Source organism: Triticum aestivum, chromosome 4A (assembly GCF_018294505.1).
Source record: "Triticum aestivum cultivar Chinese Spring chromosome 4A, IWGSC CS RefSeq v2.1, whole genome shotgun sequence".
NCBI classification, from domain to species: domain Eukaryota; kingdom Viridiplantae; phylum Streptophyta; class Magnoliopsida; order Poales; family Poaceae; genus Triticum; species Triticum aestivum.
The window spans coordinates 262,074,386-262,093,025 of NC_057803.1; positions in this window are offsets into that span (position 1 = coordinate 262,074,386).

Consider the following 18,640-nt stretch of genomic DNA (forward strand, 5'->3'; position numbering starts at 1 on the left):
GGGTAGTCTTCTTTTATTTTGGTTCCGTAGTCGGACCTTGATTATATTTGGATGATGTAATGCTTTATTCATGTAATTGTGTGAAGTGGCGATTGTAAGCCAACTATGTATCTTTTTCCCCTATTGTATTACATGGGTTGTGTGAAGATTACCTCACTTGCGACATTGCTTTCAATGCGGTTATGCCTCTAAGTCGTGCTTCGACACGTGGGAGATATAGCCGCATCGAGGGCGTTACAGTATAGTCATCCATGAAACCAGTCATGAGCAGGTGCGCCTCGACACGACCTTCGTCATAGGGTGTCACACCCTAGCTAGTCATGCATTAGAGTGTTGCATCATGTTTACTCTTTCATCAGAAACTTGAAATGGGGATGACAGAACCCCCAGTCCCCTCTGAAACCAACTAGGGTTTACTAAAATAATTTTCAATGAACCTGAAATGCCCTTCTAAAATGCCCATCATTTTTGCCTTGGTTCAGAACCTCTGCCAAAAGTGGTGCACATTTTCCTAGGCCATCCTAGGGTTTTTGAATTAAATCATAGATATTTGAATTTGGGCATTTAAAACAATATAAAATATTTAAATGCTCAAATATCTCCAAACTAAAATGTTTCATGTTGGAAATAATCCAACTTTGGACCAGGAGTAGTTTGGTGATTTTTGGAGTTGCCTAGGTATTTTATTTAATTCAACAAAGTTGCAGATATATTAAATAAAAACAGAAAACAGAAAAGAAAGGGGAAGACTTACCTGTGCGGCCCAGCCAGCCGGCCGGCCCAGCTAGCAACCGACCCAGCCCAGCACTGTAGCTCCCCGTCGTCTTCCACCCCACGCCCCGAAGCTGCTGCGTGCTCGCGCGCGCGCGGCCGCGCGGCCACCTCCTGCTTGCCGACGCCCTCCTGGCCGCGTGGACGACGCCCGCAGCCCGTCCCGATCCCCCCTGCTCTCTCTCACTCTCCCCAGCTCTCTCCTTCCTCTCTCTCGCTCTCTCTCTCGCTCGGCCGAACACGACCGTCGCCGCCGTTCGCCATAGCCATCGTCCCCGGCCACCCCTCGCTCCCCCGGTTAGCTCAGAAGCTCCGCCACAACTCCCTCTTCCTCCCCACCGCTCCACGGGTCCCCGGAAGCCCTGCATCGCCGCCACGTCGCCGTTCCCCTCTTCGGACTCCGACCACCGTCGCCGTCAAATTCGTCGTCTCCGGCGCGTCCCCGAGCCCGCTTCGACGCCCACTGCAACCGCGGTGAGCCCCCGGAGCGTTTCCCCCTTCTTCCCTGGTCTCTCCCGACCCCTAGGCCCTAGCTCCACCTCGACCGAGAGCTCCACGCCGCCGGCGATGTCGCCGTCGTGGCCACGGTCGCCGTAGCGCCCAACCGAGCTCACCATCGTGCTCCACACATCACCAGGAGCACGTAGAACGCACCAACGCCTCCCCAAACCCCCTGCAACACTGATCCCGACCGCACCCGAACTCCGGCCGCCGCAGCCGAGCTCGCCGCCGTCAACTCCGGCCACCCGGAGCCCAACCACCACCACCAATAGACGCGGCTCAGCCTCAGCAACACGTAGATGCCTTCCGCCGTCCATTTGGTCGCCGGAATGGCAAAAAGCACTCTCGCCGCCGTCTCGGATCTCGCCGGCGTCATGTCGCCGGTGGGGTTTGACTTGACCGACCTGGGGTTTGACCCCCCAGGGTCACTGACGCGTGGGCCCTGTCGGCCAGGTGGTTAGGTTAGCGCTAACTACTGTTAGTCAACCCCCCCTGACACTGACAGTGGGCCCCAGCGCCACTAATTAGTAATTAGGATTAATTTAAATCTGTTTAACCCCCCCTGTCACTGACGTGTGGCCCCCACACGTCAGGTTTGACTTCAACCAGCCACAGTTGACCACTGACGTCATGCTGACGTCATGCTGGCGCAATAATTATATTTCTGGATTTAAATTAAATCAGGAAATTCCAGAATATTAATTAAACTTCAAAAATTCATAACTTTTATTCTGTAACTCCAAATTGGACAAATTATATATGAAAAATGATCAGAAAAATCCAATCTATCCATATGTACTATTTTCATGCATGATCAAACAAGTTAAATTGATGTTTTAATCAGAACAAGGAAAAGCACTTTAAAAGGCCATATTTGAATTTGAAATTTGAATCTTTGATTCAAATTTGTTCAAACCCTTCTGGTTTTAGTTGCATTAGCCCAACACACTCATATTGCCATGTTTCATGCATGCATCATATTGTTGCATATTGTTTGGTAATGTTTGTGTATCGATGTCCTTTGCGACAGGTTCTGTCCCCGAGGAGTACCGTGATTACCCTAACGAAGAACCGTATCCGTGCATCGAACCATCAGGCAAGCAACCAACCATTTGATCATATCGATACAATCCCATGTTCTCGCTCCTGCTCTCTTTTACTGCATTAAGACAACGCGATTCAAACTGCTGTGTGCTACGGTAGTTGAACCCATTTCCTCTGCATGACCTGTCATTGCCACAGTAACTAGATGAAACCCACTAGCATGTGTAGGAGTTGATTGAGCCATATGTATGTGTTGTTCCTACCTTGCTATGCCTGCTATGCTTAGAGTCATGTCAGGTCTGGTTCATCGGGGTGATGGGCTGGAGTGAAATGATTATGTTGGTAATGAGAGTGGTGTGGTGAACACGATTTGGTAAAGGTATCGATGAGAGGCCATGTAGGAGTACATGGTGGGTTGTTTCATTGAAGCCGACCTTAAGCACTGAGATATGTATGTGTGATTTAAGAATCAGCTACTACCATACATTGGGCCCTGAAATATGACCCCGCTCGACTTCTTATTCACCCTAGCTCTCTGTCCAGGAGTTGCAAGTAGTTTCTGGTGTTTGTAGCCTACTGGAGGCCGTGGACAGCGCTGACCGTAGGGGTGGGCTGTGATGCGGTAGGTACGTGGCACGGTGTACCGAATACCCGTTAGGTATCTCGGGAACCCTGTTCACATCGTTCGGGGCCGTATGGGAAACCTCGGCCGGACTCCCTGCGGATGGAACCTGAATAGGCGATAAACCTGGACTAGAGGCTTAAGTGTTTAGGTAGGTCGTGGTCTACACCCACGTCGGCTTTCGCTTGAAGTCTGCCGAGCACATGTCATGTGCAGACGCTAAGTGGTGGAAACATGTATGACGAAGTACACCCCTGCAGGGTTAACATGATCTATTCGAATAGCCGCGTCCGCGGTAAAGGACTACTTGGTTGCCTATACAGTTCATAGACAAGTAAATGGAAACTACTAAAAGCCTCAAGATAAGAGTGAGTGCCGAGGATGGCCCTTCCGTAGGAAGACGGAGGTGGATCCTCGGTAGTGTATTGAAGTGGTGAGTAGTGGACTCGTGTGCGCAAAACTATTTCAAGTTGGAGTATCGTAGGATAGCCTAGCCAAGAGTCAAAGCTGGCTTGCTGCAATAACTCCACCAACCCTTCTTGATACTGTGCATGTATGTAGGTTCTGATGTAAGTCTTGCTGAGTACCTTTGTACTCATGTTGCTATAATCTACATTTTTACAGAAGACGCTGCAACCCCTTCTGATGGGTTCTATGTAGACGTTGACATCAACGAGTAGGCTAAAGACCCAGGTGGTGACCCTGAGCTTGTGATGGACCATGTAGTATAGTTAGGCTTCCAAGCCTCTTTTATTTTACTAGTTGTCTGTACCCAGACAAAGTACTTCCGCTGTTGGCTTGTATGACTGTATGACTTGTATGTTGGGTCGTGAGACCCGTACCTTTGTGTATGATATGTATGGCTCCCTGAGCCTTTAATAAAGTACTTGTGTCATAGAGTCATGTTGTGATGCTTTGTTGTATTTGCACATATCGAGCATATTGTGTGTATGATTGAAATGCTTGGTATGTGTGGGATCTGACTATCTAGTTGTTTATCTTTAGTAGCCTCTCTTACCGGGAAATGTCTCCTAGTGTTACCGCTGAGCCATGGTAGCTTGCTACTGCTCTGGAACACTTAGGCTGGCCGGCATGTGTCCTTCTTCGTTCCTGTGTCTGTCCCTTCGGGGAAATGTCACGCTTTGAGTACCGGAGTCCTGTTAGCCCGCTACAGCCCGGTTTACCGGAGTCCTGCTAGCCCAGTGCTACAGCCCGGACCCACTTGCTGATGACCGACACGTTCGAAGCTGGGTCATGGATGCCTGTCCCTGTAAGTCTGTGCCGCTTTGGGTTTACGACTAGTCATGTCAGCCCGGGCTCTTTATCATATGGATGCTAGCGACACTATCATATACGTGAGCCAAAAGGCGCAAACGGTCCCGGAAAAAAGGTAAGACGACACCCGTGGGGATACCGTGCGTGAGGCCGCAAAGTGATATGAGGTGTTACCAGCTAGATCGATGTGACATCGAGTCGGGGTCCTGACAGCGTTGGCATCAGAGCCGGACTGCCTGTAGGTTCTCCAAGCCAAACTGGTCGATGTTGAGTCTAGAAATTCTTTAGTTATATGTAGGGGAATTGTTTGTGGGTTGGAACGTAAGGCTCTTTTACTCCTTATACCTTATGACTTTCTGATCTGAGTCAGTCCATTCTTCTACCGGGGGTTAAGGAATTAGGATCTGTTCTCTCTATCAGGTTCACGTGTTACTAATCAGTAGTACCTTATAAGTTTGATGGTTATCAGCCTAGTTCAGTTCTACTACCACATTATGTTGTTAGAATGGTTCCAGAACTTGGATATGGTGATGTTGAGTGTGTACGAAATCCTTTGTCAAATGTCTCAAATCCTTCTTGAGCAATTACAGCTGTTATGCTGCCGAAATTTTGCTAGAAGTCCTAATGCCTTTGCATTATGATTGTGCTTTCAGATGGCCACTCGCGACCTCAATCAAGTGGTTCGCCTGACTCGATGCCTAGATGTACCCGGCCATACTGCTAAGTTGGTCAGGGTAATGACCGAGGCTGGATACCGTTGGTATCCTGAGTACACGGTCGAAGAGCAATTCCGGGACTTCAATCAAAGCCAGTATCTCTGCACTGTCAGGATATTTCCATCTTATCCTGGATCCACCGAGCCTCTTCACTGCTCCTATGGACTCGGGGTTACTATTGAGATGGCTGTGCAGGATGCCGCCTACTCTATGATGACCATTATGCGAGTCAGATCTGGTTTATTTCGGGACTCTGACTTCCGGTATATGCCAGGATCACTTCCGGGAGCACAAGGGTATCTCCAGGCTATCTATGCTGACTCCACTCAGGAGGATTCACGGACTCGCACCACTGCTGAGATGCTCGAGGATAAGGACCGTGAAAATCGGGCCTTAAGGTTAGAGCTCTTCAATACCCGTGCTGACCACTGGGCCACTTTGACTCGGTTCGCACCGGCGGTGCAAGCTGGATATTCAGATATGCGCGATCTCTATCCTGTGAGATCTGCTCTCCCAGACGTGATGGTTTGGCGTGATGTAGGAGGCATCACCCCACCTCGCGGTCCCCGCAGGCCACCGTTTGTTGGTCCACGACCTCATCCTAGTCCCTATGGACCACAAGCTCCGCGAGACCGTCTGTTTCCGGATGAACATGTGGAGCTTCCAGGCTATGGAGGTGACTTCTACGAGGACTACTACGGATCGGTCTGAGTTAGTGGTAGCATCACTAGTTCGCACTAGCTGTGTCATCTATCGTCCCGCGTGACTCGTGGGTTATGACCTAGTTTGTACTCCTTCCGGAGGTGTAGAAAAATAATGTATAGGAGCTTGGAATGCCTCCGATGAGATGTAATCCTCTTTTCACCGTATTAGTACTTTGCTTGGTCTTGTACTAAACCTGTATGGTGTGTATGACGATGGAATAAAGAAGCAGTTTCTGTATCTACCATGTCATACGGATGATCATCTTGCATTTCGAGTTATTCGTTACATTATGTGTCCTATGTCGGAATTTTACCATCCTGACTAAATCATTGTCTTGTCTACCTAGGATGGTCAACACGCGCGCTAATCCTGCTTCCCAAGAGCAGGCCGAAGGCAGTGAAGCCAGGAATGAAAATCTGCCTCATCCTCCTTCACTAGCCGAGGTGATGATGGAAGCTGAGAGAAACAAGCGGGAGACAAACCGTTTGTTGGAGCGTATTGAACAGAATACAGCACACCATCAGAGGGCTAACGTGGTGTCACTCAGTGATTTTATCAAATTGCATCCACCCACGTTCCACCACTCCGTCGAGCCTCTCGACGCCGATGACTGGCTTCGCAGTATCTCTCACAAACTGCGTTCTGCGTTGGTAGCGGAGGCTGACAAGGTCACCTTTGCTGCATATCATCTTGAAGGCCCCGCCAGTCTATGGTGGGAGAATTATGGAGCCATGCGCCCAGCGGGCCATGTCACTACTTGGGCTGAGTTCAGCGAAGCTTTCCGTGAACATCACATTCTGGAGGGTCTCATGGACCGTAAGCGTGAAGAATTTTGCAATTTCACCCAAGGCCGACTTTCTGTGGATGTCTATAGCAGGGAGTTTGGTAATCTTGCACAATATGAAACCGAGGAAGTTTCTACTGACGCCAAGAAGCAAGCAAGGTTCCGCAAGGGCCTTAGTCCTGAGCTTCGCCGCGACCTCCGTCTGCATGAGTGCACATCTTTTTCGAAACTTGTCAACAAAGCCATCAGTGCTGAAACTGGTCAGACTGACTATGACGCAACACGCAAGCATGGACGTGACATGGGTTCCTCATCCGGTGCTGGTCCTCAGAAGCGCCGCGTGTGGGTACCCAACACTGCCTTGCCACCCAGGTTCACACCGAGGCCATCTTTCCAGGCGCCTCGCCTCGCTCAACAGTCTGCTCCAGCCAAGCCCTATGGGGGTCCAACCAATAATGCTCCTCCACGTACCAGTTCCGTGACTTGTTTCAAGTGTGGGGAATCTGGTCACTATATGCGTGAGTGTCCCCAGACCAACCCCAATCAATCTGCTAAAGCTGTTGGCCGTGGCAAGCCGACAGGGAAGGTGTTCCATGCTAAACCGGTCACCGCTTCACGTGGCCATGTCAACTGTATCTCTGCCGAAGAAGCTCAAGAAGATCCCAACGTCGTTCTCGGTACGCTTCTTGTTAATTGCCACCCGGCATCTGTTCTTTTCAATACAGGAGCCTCTCATTCTTTTGTATCTGAAAATTATGCTCGTTTGCATAACGTTGCATTCTGTGACTTGCCATCCTCCATGGTAATTCAAACTCCGGGATCCAAATGGCAAACTTCTAGAGTAAGCCATGGAAATGAAATCCAAGTCGATAGACTTGTTTTCCTTGCATCTTTGATAGCCCTTAAATCTTCAGATATTAATGTCATTTTGGGTATGGACTGGATGTCAGCTCATCAAGCCAAAATTGATTGCTTCTCTAGGACTGTTCAACTCACCCATCCTTCGGGGAAGATAGTCAATGTTTTGACTCGAATAGCCAAGCGACAATTATATTCTCTTAACGCCAGCCCTTTGCCAGACCTTGAGGACGTTCCGGTAGTCCGTGACTTCCCGGATGTCTTTCCAGAGGAATTGCCAGGTGTCCCACCTGACAGGGATGTTGAGTTCGTAATAGACCTCATTCCAGGAACCGTTCCGATTGCTAGAAGACCTTATAAGATGGCACCCCTAGAACTAGCCGAGCTTAAGAAACAACTCGATGAATCCTTGAAAAAGGGTTTCATCCGACCTAGTTCATCTCTGTGGGCTTGCCCCGTTCTATTCGTCAAGAAGAAGGATGGTACGGACCGGATGGTTGTAGATTACCGACCTGTCAATTTGGTCACAATCAAGAACAAATATCCACTTCCCAGGATCAACGACCTGTATGATCAGCTCGCTGGATCCTCAGTCTTCTCCAAGATGGATTTGAGGTTGGGCTACCATCAAATCAAAATCAGAAACGGGGACATTCCTAAAACGGCCTTTGTTACTCGTTATGGCCAATACGAGTACACCGTTATGTCCTTCGGATTAACCAATGCCCCAGCCACCTTTTCTCGGTTAATGAACTCAATCTTCATGGAGTATTTGGATAAATTCGTCGTAGTTTATCTCGATGATATACTCATCTACTCCAAGAACGAGGAAGAACATGCCGAACATCTAAGGCTAGTGTTAAAGAAACTTCGAGAGCATCGCCTTTATGCCAAATTTTCTAAATGTGAATTCTGGTTGCCAGAAGTGACCTATCTGGGTCATGTAATATCTGGTAAAGGTATTGCTGTTAACCCTGAGCGAGTTCAAGCCGTCCTTAATTGGACTCCACCTGAATCGGTCAAGCAAGTTCGGAGTTTTCTAGGCTTAGCGAGCTATTGTCGTCGCTTTGTCGAGAACTTCTCCAAGGTTGCCGAACCTCTAACCGAACTCCTCAAGAAAGATAAGAAGTTCGAATGGACTCCACAATGTGAGCACAGCTTTCAGGAACTGAAAAGACGCCTGACTTCTGCTCCCGTGCTGGTACCGCCAGACTTCTCCAAGGACTTTGTTATCTACTGTGACGCCTCGCGACAAGGACTAGGTTGCATTCTCATGCAAGATCGACACGTAATTGCCTACGCTTCACGGCAGTTGCACCCACATGAGGAGAATTATCCTACTCATGATTCGGAACTTGCAGCCGTAGTCTATGCACTTAAGACCTGGCGACATTACCTCCTCGGTAATCGTTGCGAAATATTCACTGATCACCAAAGTCTGAAGTATATTTTCACCCAACCGGATTTGAATCTCAGGCAGAGACGTTGGGTTGAATTGATCACAGACTTCGACTTAGGGATAACCTATACCCCAGGGAAAGCCAACGTCATGGCTGATGCGCTAAGTCGTAAATCTTATTGTAACAACCTGATGTTACAACAAAGTCAACCGCTTCTCCATGATGAATTTCGGAAGCTTAACCTTCACGTTGTACCTCAAGGTTTTCTTTCCACCTTGGTGGCAAAACCTACCCTTACGGATCAAATCATCGCTGCCCAAAAGCGAGATAAGGGAATATCTAAAATCAAAGAGAACATTGCTAGCGGAGGTGCTAGTTGTTTCTCCACAAATGATCATGGTGCTGTGTACTTTGAGAACCGTCTAGTGGTTCCCAAGAACCAGCATCTACGGCAGTTGATCCTTAAAGAAGCTCATGAATCTCCTCTCACTATTCATCCCAGTAGTACTAAAATGTATCAGGACCTACGCCAGAGGTTCTGGTGGACTAGGATGAAGAGAAAAATTGCTCAGTATATTGCAAATTGCGACGTCTGTCGCCGTGTAAAAGCAGAGCATCAACGGCCTGCTGGCACCCTTCAACCCTTAGCTATTCCTGAATGGAAATGGGATAAAATTGGTATGGATTTCATTACCGGTTTTCCCAGGACCAAAAGAGGGAATAATGCCATTTTCGTCGTGGTCGATCGTCTTTCCAAGGTAGCTCATTTCTTACCTGTTCGTGAGAGTATAACCGCTAGCCAGCTGGCAGACTTATACATCTCCCGAATAGTGTCCCTCCATGGTGTTCCTTTGGAAATCAATTCGGATCGAGGAAGTCTTTTCACCTCTCGATTTTGGGAAAGTTTCCAAAATGCTATGGGAACCCGTCTCTCCTTTAGCACCGCTTTCCACCCTCAGTCAAGTGGTCAAGTGGAACGCGTCAACCAAATTCTAGAAGACATGCTTCGAGCCTCTGTTATCTCTTTCGGAATGGACTGGGAGAAGTGCCTTCCATTTGCCGAATTCGCTTACAACAACAGCTATCAATCTAGCTTGGGTAAAGCCCCTTTCGAAGTTCTCTATGGACGACGATGTCGAACACCCCTTAACTGGTCAGAGACCGGGGAAAGACAATTCTTTGGCCCGGATATGATTCAGGAAGCAGAAGAACAAGTTCGTATCGTTCGTGAAAAGTTGAAAACAGCCCAATCTCGTCAAAAGAGTCAATATGACCGAAAACATAAGGCTATGACTTTCGAGGTTGACGAGAAGGCTTATCTTCGGGTCACCCCTCTGAAGGGAACCCATCGTTTCGGTATCAAAGGCAAATTGGCTCCTCGTTACATTGGACCTTTTCGCATTCTTGCCAAACGAGGAGAAGTTGCCTACCAGTTGGAACTACCTCCGCACCTCTCCAGAGTTCACGATGTCTTCCACGTCTCTCAACTCAGGCGTTGCTTCTCGGATCCTATCCGTGAAGTGGACCACGAAACGCTTGATCTCCATGATAATCTTACATATCGAGAGTACCCCATTCGTATCCTCGATCAAGCCGAACGTACCACGCGACGTCATAATATCAAGTTTCTCAAGGTTCAATGGTCGCACCATTCTGAGGATGAAGCAACTTGGGAAAGGGAGGATCGTCTTCGACTCGAGTATCCCGCCTTCTTCTCGGAGGAACCCAAATCTCGGGACGAGATTCTTTTGAGTGGGGGTGAGTTGTCACACCCTAGCTAGTCATGCATTAGAGTGTTGCATCATGTTTACTCTTTCATCAGAAACTTGAAATGGGGATGACAGAACCCCCAGTCCCCTCTGAAACCAACTAGGGTTTACTAAAATAATTTTCAATGAACCTGAAATGCCCTTCTAAAATGCCCATCATTTTTGCCTTGGTTCAGAACCTCTGCCAAAAGTGGTGCACATTTTCCTAGGCCATCCTAGGGTTTTTGAATTAAATCATAGATATTTGAATTTGGGCATTTAAAACAATATAAAATATTTAAATGCTCAAATATCTCCAAACTAAAATGTTTCATGTTGGAAATAATCCAACTTTGGACCAGGAGAAGTTTGGTGATTTTTGGAGTTGCCTAGGTATTTTATTTAATTCAACAAAGTTGCAGATATATTAAATAAAAACAGAAAACAGAAAAGAAAGGGGAAGACTTACCTGTGCGGCCCAGCCAGCCGGCCGGCCCAGCCAGCAACCGACCCAGCCCAGCTCTGTAGCTCCCCGTCGTCTTACTCCCCACGCCCCGAAGCAGCTGCGTGCTCGCGCGCGCGCGGCCGCGCGGCCACCTCCTGCTTGCCGACGCCCTCCTGGCCGCGTGGACGACGCCCGCAGCCCGTCCCGATCCCCCCTGCTCTCTCTCACTCTCCCCGGCTCTCTCCTTCCTCTCTCTCGCTCTCTCTCTCGCTCGGCCGAACACGACCGTCGCCGCCGTTCGCCATAGCCATCGTCCCCGGCCACCCCTCGCTCCCCCGGTTAGCTCAGAAGCTCCGCCACAACTCCCTCTTCCTCCCCACCGCTCCACGGGTCCCCGGAAGCCCTGCATCGCCGCCACGTCGCCGTTCCCCTCTTCGGACTCCGACCACCGTCGCCGTCAAATTCGTCGTCTCCGGCGCGTCCCCGAGCCCGCTTCGACGCCCACTGCAACCGCGGTGAGCCCCCGGAGCGTTTCCCCCTTCTTCCCTGGTCTCTCCCGACCCCTAGGCCCAAGCTCCACCTCGACCGAGAGCTCCACGCCGCCGGCGATGTCGCCGTCGTGGCCACGGTCGCCGTAGCACCCAACCGAGCTCACCATCGTGCTCCACACATCACCAGGAGCACGTAGAACGCACCAACGCCTCCCCAAACCCCCTGCAACACTGATCCCGACCGCACCCGAACTCCGGCCGCCGCAGCCGAGCTCGCCGCCGTCAACTCCGGCCACCCCGAGCCCAACCACCACCACCAATAGACGCGGCTCAGCCTCAGCAACACGTAGATGCCTTCCGCCGTCCATTTGGTCGCCGGAATGGCAAAAAGCACTCTCGCCGCCGTCTCGGATCTCGCCGGCGTCATGTCGCCGGTGGGGTTTGACTTGACCGACCTGGGGTTTGACCCCCCAGGGTCACTGACGCGTGGGCCCTGTCGGCCAGGTGGTTAGGTTAGCGCTAACTACTGTTAGTCAACCCCCCCTGACACTGACAGTGGGCCCTAGTGCCACTAATTAGTAATTAGGATTAATTTAAATCTGTTTAACCCCCCCTGTCACTGACGTGTGGCCCCCACACGTCAGGTTTGACTTCAACCAGCCACAGTTGACCACTGACGTCATGCTGACGTCATGCTGGCGCAATAATTATATTTCTGGATTTAAATTAAATCAGGAAATTCCAGAATATTAATTAAACTTCAAAAATTCATAACTTTTATTCTGTAACTCCAAATTGGACAAATTATATGTGAAAAATGATCAGAAAAATCCAATCTATCCATCTGTACTATTTTCATGCATGATCAAACAAGTTAAATTGATGTTTTAATCAGAACAAGGAAAAGCACTTTAAAAGGCCATATTTGAATTTGAAATTTGAATCTTTGATTCAAATTTGTTCAAACCCTTCTGGTTTTAGTTGCATTAGCCCAACACACTCATATTGCCATGTTTCATGCATGCATCATATTGTTGCATATTGTTTGGTAATGTTTGTGTATCGATGTCCTTTGCGACAGGTTCTGTCCCCGAGGAGTACCGTGATTACCCTAACGAAGAACCGTATCCGTGCATCGAACCATCAGGCAAGCAACCAACCATTTGATCATATCGATACAATCCCATGTTCTCGCTCCTGCTCTCTTTTACTGCATTAAGACAACGCGATTCAAACTGCTGTGTGCTACGGTAGTTGAACCCATTTCCTCTGCATGACCTGTCATTGCCACAGTAACTAGATGAAACCCACTAGCATGTGTAGGAGTTGATTGAGCCATATGTATGTGTTGTTCCTACCTTGCTATGCCTGCTATACTTAGAGTCGTGTCAGGTCTGGTTCATCTGGGTGATGGGCTAGAGTGAAATGATTATGTCGGTAATGAGAGTGGTGTGGTGAACACGATTTGGTAAAGGTATCGATGAGAGGCCATGTAGGAGTACATGATGGGTTGTTTCATTGAAGCCGACCTTAAGCACTGAGATCTGTATGTGTGATTTAAGAATCAGCTACTACCATACATTGGGCCCTGAAATATGACCCCGCTCGACTTCTTATTCACCCTAGCTCTCTGTCCAAGAGTTGCAAGTAGTTTCTGGTGTTTGTAGCCTACTGGAGGCCGTGGACAGCGCTGACCGTAGGGGTGGGCTGTGATGCGGTAGGTACGTGGCCGGGTGTACCGAATACCCGTTAGGTATCTCGGGAACCCTGTTCACATCGTTCGGGGCCGTATGGGAAACCTCGGCCGGACTCCCTGCGGATGGAACCTGAATAGGCGATAAACCTGGACTAGAGGCTTAAGTGTTTAGGTAGGTCGTGGTCTACACCCACGTCGGCTTTCGCTTGAAGTCTGCCGAGCACATGTCGTGTGCAGACGCTAAGTGGTGGAAACATGTATGACGAAGTACACCCCTGCAGGGTTAACATGATCTATTCGAATAGCCGCGTCCGCGGTAAAGGACTACTTGGTTGCCTATACAGTTCATAGACAAGTAAATGGAAACTGTTAAAAGCCTCAAGATAAGTGTGAGTGCCGAGGATGGCTCTTCCGTAGGAAGACGGAGGTGGATCCTCGGTAGTGTATTGAAGTGGTGAGTAGTGGACTCGAGTGCGCAAAACATTTCAAGTTGGAGTATCGTAGGATAGTCTAGCCAGGAGTCAAAGCTGGCTTGCTGCAATAACTCCACCAACCCTTCTTGATACTATGCATGTATGTAGGATCTGATGTAAGTCTTGCTGAGTACCTTTGTACTCATGTTGCTATAATATACATTTTTACAGAAGACGCTGCAACCCCTTCTGATGGGTTCTTTGTAGACGTTGACATCAACGAGTAGGCTAAAGACCCAGGTGGTGACCCTGAGCTTGTGATGGACCACATAGTATAGTTAGGCTTCCAAGCCTCTTTTATTTTACTAGTTGTCTGTACTCAGACAAGTTACTTCCGCTGTTGGCTTGTATGACTGTATGACTTGTATGTTGGGTCGTGAGACCCGTACCTGTGTGTATGATATGTATGGCTCCCTGAGCCTTAAATAAAGTACTTGTGTCGTAGAGTCATGTTGTGATGCTTCGTTGTATTTGCACATATCGAGCATATTGTGTGTATGATTGAAATGCTTGGTATGTGTGGGATCTGACTATCTAGTTGTTTATCTTTAGTAGCCTCTCTTACCGGGAAATGTCTCCTAGTGTTACCGCTGAGCCATGGTAGCTTGCTACTGCTCTGGAACACTTAGGTTGGCCGGCATGTGTCCTTCTTCGTTCCTGTGTCTGTCCCTTCGGGGAAATGTCACGCTTTGAGTACCGGAGTCCTGTTAGCCCGCTACAGCCCGGTTTACCGGAGTCCTGCTAGCCCAGTGCTACAGCCCGGACCCACTTGCTGATGACCGACACGTTCGAAGCTGGGTCATGGATGCCTGTCCCTGTAAGTCTGTGCCGCTTTGGGTTTACGACTAGTCATGTCAGCCCGGGCTCTTTATCATATGGATGCTAGCGACACTATCATATACGTGAGCCAAAAGGCGCAAACGGTCCCGGGAAAAAGGTAAGACGACACCCGTGGGGATACCGTGCGTGAGGCCGCAAAGTGATATGAGGTGTTACCAGCTAGATCGATGTGACATCGAGTCGGGGTCCTGACATAGGGGTCGTGCCAAACTATTCCTTTGCATCTTCGACACGGACATAAAACCTCTGTTAGGATATTTTCTTTCAAGTCCTGCACCGCCGACCGCAACCACCTGTCCACCATCGTTCCACTGACCATCATGAACACCTGCATGGTAGTAATAAACAAATTAATTTAAAAAATGCATGCATGCATCAAAGTCATACAAAATTTTTGCATGACCTTCCCTAAAAATAGGACATATATAGATTTAGAGTTTGCCCGAAATTCGCCGAAACGGAAATAAATCGACATTTCTGCAAACATAGGCAACTCAAAAGCACAATTTGGCGTCAACTCATGGCACACACACACAAAAACATAAATCGGTGAAGTCGTCGCTGCCAGCAGTCACGCGAGTGCGCTCCCCAGATTTCAATAGTGCCCCCCGAATGGAGCGCAAGAGGGAGTGGCTGCAGGGGATGTTGCGGCCGCTGAATGGAGCGCAGGAGTAGCACACAAAGCAGTAGGTGGTGCTCCTCCCTAGTCTCTATCTCTACTCTTATCTCTATCTCTACTACTCTTCTTTCTTTTTTATAATATACTAGTAGCTGTCAAATCGAATAGTAGTGTGCCAGCCGCTGCACGCCTAGTTCAACATGCCTCGTCGCCTCCATCAAACGCCTCCATTAAATCCGCAAGCAAACCGAGAAACTTACTCCGGCCCGCGGAAAGAAATTTGCCGGTTACCGTTGGAGAATAATAGAGTCACATCCAATCCATTTGAGTTAATTGCGTGTATGATTCTCCCTCTATAAAAAGTTAATTGCATCCTTAATCTTGTATCTAAGTACTCTATGGGTTCCACTGTCAGTACAGTGTACATGACTTGCAGGCTGGCTATAGATTCATACAGAAAGTTAAAAAGAAACAAATACATCCTTTATCTTGTATTCTAAGTACTCCGTGGGTTCCACTCCCAGTACAGTAGCGAAAGAAGTATATGTTAAAAAAGCTAAAGTTTAGGACATAATACGAATTCAGGTCATCGCGTTGCGAGCATCCGGCCCGATCCAGTACACCAGGTGTTCGTTGCGGACGATGCAAGAGATAAACCTTTATAGAAGTGAGCCCGTCTGTTGCAACGGATCCAAAGTAGAATAATACATATTCACAAATTTGAAAGAAAACAGTTTAGTTTTGATATACATATCACTGAAAATATCTTATATTTCACTCCAAATATATTCTTTGGGCTGTTTTGATGAGGTAAGGGAGGAATGTGGTTGGTTTCAATATACTAAGGGTTTTTGTGTAAACTGGAGCAGAGAAATGAGAATTGTTGCAAAAGACCACAACTTACATCACAGTCTTTAGATGCAGATCTAATGGTCAGAAATGGCGGATGGCAGACACACACCATCATCACCAATTGGGTCTTTTATAGGAGTTGGAGTAGAGAAAAAACTGAGTTGGTGATGATGGTGCGCCTGCCATCTTCTAATATAGACCGTCCGATCTGTATCTAATAGATGGAAAGCAAACTATGACAATTTTACAAAAGATACCCGCACCTCTCTCCACATTTATAGATAAGGCCTTGCCTCGTTCATCCTTATCTCCCACAACCTCGTTGTTGAGGAATTAAAAAAGGAAGTCTCTGCAACAATCTGGCATGGTGGCCGCTGCCGGCACCGTCCATCCCCATGCCTCCGCCTAGTCCGACCACCAGTCACCACCACGCCCCACTCCTCTTCACCTTATCTATCATCTTTCTCGAGATATCATTTTTCCAATGAAATGGTCGAGATACCATTTTTCTGATAAAATTCCCGAGATATAATTAGTTTTTCCACATGGAATTACTCCTGCATGAGTCAACCACAATAGGTGTTTTGTAAAAAAATGCATCTTGATGCTCCGTGCAATGCACAGGCATCTTGCTAGTTTTTTTGCATATAATTCCAAACACCACGTAGACACGGTCTTTGACCATTTTACAACTATGTTAGTATCATTGTTAGGGGTCAGCCTGTGCAAGTTATAGCCCCCCCGGTGCTTTAACCTTTTTTTTAGTAATGATATCTGCCGATTGCTCGCCACGAGTTCAGTCCTGGCGAATCCCATGTAACCATCAGATTTCCATCCGACGGTGGCCTGTTTTTAAGCCATAGTATTTGACAAAACCACCACCCTTACACATGTACTATAATTGTGTCGCGGGCGTTTGCAACTGCCATGTTCCATGCTCGGGCATTGAAGTTTGTAACTATTTTAGATTAGAATATACTACTCCTCTGGTGCTAGTAGTAGAGCAGTCCTACTCCACTACTACTCTACTCAAGCAAGTTAGGGCATAGTAGTAGGTACTGTAGGGAGAGTATCAGTACTGTGATCACTCAAGCAAGTTCTCCTGCATCGATATGACCCGACGCTGCTTGTATGTGTCTTGTAAGTCAAGTGACATGATGTAGTCATCATCACCTGACCACTTCCTGTAGCACATATTCGCTTCTCCATCTTTGTCCGCAGATAATCCTCCATTCTTCCATGACCGCTAAGGCGCCTCGCCCCTGTTCTGAAAACCAAGCACTAACAATGGCAGAACCGAGCAGTGTCCACCGAGAGAGTGGCTGGAATTCGCTCCCCATAGAGGTAATCAAGCTCATTGTTTCACGTGGGGACAATCGCAGTACCATGCCGCTCGCCGCGTGCTCGTTGGGGCTGTACCGTTTACTCAAAGCCCGCAGGCCGGCGCTTTTTAAGCCAACTCCATGCTTGTTGATGCCGCCTAGTCTTCAAAAACGGCGTGTCACGCAGCATAACGATCGTAGGGTGGCGAGTATCAAACCCTTCACTGGGATCTGATCCCCGTCACCCTCAACTACATTAATGGTATGTACTGGATCGGCATGAACACGTCTTGGATGGTGCTCGTCGACGGCCGCGATAGCTGGATGCTCATGGAGGTCTTCAACCGGCGATTTATCCCCCTTCCTTCGATTAACACTGCACTACTTTGGCACCGCGGCCCAGAATACTCAGAATCTTATAATAGATAACATGATACCAAGGTTGATTTGCTCAAGGTTGTAATCTGCCAAGTGCCCACAAGATCTGTGAATTATAAATACTTCAGGCTAATTGCGTTCTTCAACTGCGGTCTCGCCTATCTGACAGGTCACTGCGGTAAGTGGATAAATCTGCACGTCCATCATAGGATCATACATCCTCCATGGTTCTCTAATGCCATTGAACAGAAAGGCTTCATTTACGCCGTCGACTCCTTCTATGGTTGGACGTATTACTGGCCTACTCCGGTCATCGCTACAAATGGCGGTTACGGTAGTATGTTACTTTCCTATGATATCATGATGGCTTCCTTATATTACTGACAACATTTACTGAAAAAATATTCATGCTCATAAAATGTTGTTCTTAAGATTGACTACATTAAGAGACCTTTTTTATTTGACTCCAACTTGATATGATGTTGTAGGCCGCCTGGTGTCCCTACCCTTCCTAATCCCAGAACCTTTGAAAGAAAAGCGTCATGGCAATTGCAGGTGGTTCCTGGCTCGATCAGACGATGGTAGACGATTGATGATCATTCACACGTACCGGACGTGTTGTTTCATGGAATATAATCGCAGTCACTGCAAGGTCTTTGAGCAGGATCCTAGCTTCTCTGGGCCTTCAAGAATTTTTGACTGGAGGCTGGTAAGTAGCCTTGGTACACGCTCTCTATTTCTCGGACTGAATTATCCGATTAACCAGGAGATAACCGACGGCAAGGATCATGATGGTTGCGTGGTTTCATTCATCAGGCAAAACTGTGTGTACACAATGTACCATGCATCTTTGCATGCACCATACCCTGATAAGTGCCGCCATGCTCTGCAGCCCAAAGTATGAGAGAGAGCGTTGCAAGTATCAGACTTTGACCTGTTGGCTGGAGTTTCCCCCATCAGGCACCCATCTGGTTCAAGCCGTCAGCCAATCTCCATAGCTTAATAAATAGTAACATGTAACTAAGCCAGTTAGTTAGATGCGTACACTTGGTGTAGTAGGATGTTTATTTAGTTTGATGCATACACTTGTTCTTTTTTGG